Source organism: Bidens hawaiensis, unplaced genomic scaffold (assembly GCF_021521415.1).
Source record: "Bidens hawaiensis isolate Kalapana, Puna unplaced genomic scaffold, B.hawaiensis_p1.1 tig00000888_1, whole genome shotgun sequence".
NCBI lineage: Eukaryota > Viridiplantae > Streptophyta > Magnoliopsida > Asterales > Asteraceae > Bidens > Bidens hawaiensis.
In genome coordinates this window covers 2469857-2472938 of record NW_027491051.1, presented here as the reverse complement: position 1 = coordinate 2472938, position 3082 = coordinate 2469857, and the positions used below count along the sequence as shown (strand labels likewise).

Below are 3082 nucleotides of genomic sequence, written 5' to 3'. Positions count from 1 at the left end.
TTTTCCATATCTTCTACAATTCTATTTTATGGATTGATATGGAGAAACAATAATTGTATGCATCTTTTCCTAGCGGTGCCATTACGAAGAAGAAATTCATGCCAATGTGAATCATCCATTTGATTCCAAATAGAAGTTAGAGTGATCATAATGAACCTTAATTATAAGTTGCTAAACGTATTGCTGATATGAAGAATTGATTTGATTTAATTATGAATTTTAACGACATCATGTAAGCTAAAAGATCACCAACGTAAAGACTATAATAGAAGTTATAAAACTCATAACATCTCTAACAAGACAAACGGAACTTGAATGAAGGGGTAGATCTAGAAAGACGGAGTTTGAGTGATAAACAACCCCTACACCTTTTGTTATGTAGAATATATAACTGAAATCCGATGGATATCCAAGGTTTTTTAACACCAACACCAATGAAAATCAGTTTTGATCAATGACAAAAAAGAAATTACAAATATAAATAAACATATATCCATAGCGATCCAAACATTTACCCTGTCATGTGGAAGGTGAGGGTGACAAGGAGCTATGGACTTTCGTTCCAACTTGTTGGGTAATGCTAGATATTCTTTTTTTTATAGAATAACATGAGGGTGCATAGGATATGATGGGCCTATATATGAGTATATGACTATATACCAAAAAATGATATAATATACTAAACTCGATCTGATCCAACAAAATTGCCGGTTACCCGAACCGGGTAAAAGTATTTCCATGTATATAAATGTAGTCCAAAAATGGGAAGAAAAAAATTTCTGACTCTATCAATGCCATCGATGCTAGTGAGGCTACAGTGGCACGGGTAGTGGGAAGACAGGGTTATACCAACCGCATAACCAATTATATATATTACAATTGTTAGAGTTCAGTTTCCACACAAATTTACTATTCATTTCAAAATGTGCTTTCTCATTTGTAATCTTTGTTTTATATGTTGCTACAAGCTGTTAGTCATGTGCTATCCACGTGCAATTAAGTGTTCAACAATAATAAGCAAGAAACAAACAAGTGAGAGGAATTGATATATCTTCTAAATTTGGGCCCGCCATGAGGAACATACAAACTTGATTGAAACTCTATTATTTTTCAATTCTTTATGACAAATTTTTTAATAAGACCAATATAGGGTTATAACATTGAAAGTTATAAATTAAAGTTGTGGAATACACTTTATACTAAGTTACTAAGTCATTGTTTGTTGTATATTATAGAACAAACTTTATACCATCTTAATTTTAATTATTTTGCTTTCTTTTCTTTTTCTTTACTTATTTTCTTTTTTTACTTTTAATCCTCGTACTTTCACGTCTAATTCTTTTTCCGTTTATAATTTCCTTTTTATTCGAGCTTTTACAGTATTAGTAGTCGATGGCCGTAGTGTGGCGTTTAGTTGGCACAATTTAGGCCCCCCACCCCCAACCCCAATGCGGGGGCTTAATTCTAGTTATACTAACAAATAAACCAAAAAAGAGACAAGAAATTGACCCATTACAAAGTGTCACGTGGCAACATGTGACACCCAATACTGAATCTACACTGTCACGTTTCTTAATATTTCATATAGAATATGAAAATATCAATGATCGCTCAGGCATTAACCAAATAAATATAATCATAATCAGATATAAAATAAATCACGGCCATGGTTTGTCTATAAATATTTTATATCTATCATACTTATGCTTCGCCAGTCAACGATCTGTGTTTAAATCTGACCTGTTGGGGATTCATTCATGGCGTATAAACAATAACCTTCAAGAACAAGAAGAAACATAAAATCAAAAACACAAGGATATGGATTTCGAATCGGTCAAGAACTACTTGGAGAACACCACTTCTGGTACATCATCAAGTGATATTGATTCTGTTCCTTTTATGTTCTTCGAAACAGTGATCATGAAAGGCCTTAAAGTCGATCTCATCGAACGTGGTCGGGTCATCTGCTCCATGAAAAAAAGTTCCTCCTCGTTTACTGGTTAGTAATTTCTTAATGGTGTTGTGCTTGTTTAAATGTTAAATTAAAATCTAATAACCAATTTAACGTTTTGAAATTATGGATTTGAAGAATACAGATAATTCCTTGCACGGGGGAGCGATTGCAGCGCTGGTGGATGTGGTTGGCGGAACTGCATTTCCAGCTACCAACGATGTCACCAACACCGGAGTTTCAATGGAGATTAATGTTTCATACTTGGATTCTGCTTATGTTGGTGTATGTATCAAGTCAATTCCTTAATCTGCACAATATAGCTTTGTATTTAAATAACATTTATTTTCTTGTAGGACGAGATTGAAATAGAGACAAAGGCGTTGCGTGTTGGGAAGGCTGTTGCTGTTGCAACGGTAGAATTTAGAAATAAAAAGACGGGAAAAATAATCGCACAAGGGCGACATACCAAGTACCTTGCTATATCAGGTAAATTATGAAACATATCCTCACATATGTTTTTGCATATTTCTACATTTGTGAACTATGGTGAGTTGGAAAGTATGTGGTAAATTTGTTTTCTTTGATTTGTATAAGTTAGTCCTTAGCTGCTTATGCTTTATCTTTCGATTCACACTGTTGGTTTTAATCGCGTGAGTTTATCTGTGGCGTTGTGGTTCTGAAAGTCAAGCCTCTCGATCGCAAGGAGTTTGGCATGAAATATAATAATAATGAATTATTTGTAGATAAATGGTCCATAGATAACATTATAAAATATATACCTTATAAACAATATCATAGCTTGTCAAGTTTTAAACAGTTCATTAAATAAATAATGAAAACAAGTGGCTGCAGAGGTTTGTTCATATTTGGTTTGAATGTTTCATGGGAGGATTGTTAGCAGCAAAGTGCAAGCTCAAGTCTCATTTTGAAACATCATAAATCTGAAAACAACTGTTGTAAGTCAATTGATAAATTTGCTTCGGGTGATTAGATCATGTAGTTAATGCAAATCATAGCAGACATAATAATATAGGATTTTGTAGAATGAACTAGTATAATAATTAAGGTCAAAAGAAGTTGCTGTAGAAACCAGAAAAAATCCTATGTGTCGTGATGTGGTCGCTCCCC

At 33.5% G+C, this 3082-nt stretch overlaps 1 pseudogene across 1 annotated transcript; it reads left to right on the top strand.

Annotated features, from left to right (window-relative positions):
* Nucleotides 1-1689: 1689 nt before the first annotated feature.
* On the top strand, nt 1690-2826 carry LOC143544417 (uncharacterized; annotated as a pseudogene). The gene is made up of 3 exons (XR_013137250.1): nt 1690-1999; nt 2090-2236; nt 2308-2826. The product of XR_013137250.1 is annotated as an uncharacterized LOC143544417 (transcript).
* The last annotated feature ends 256 nt before the right edge of the window (nt 2827-3082 follow it).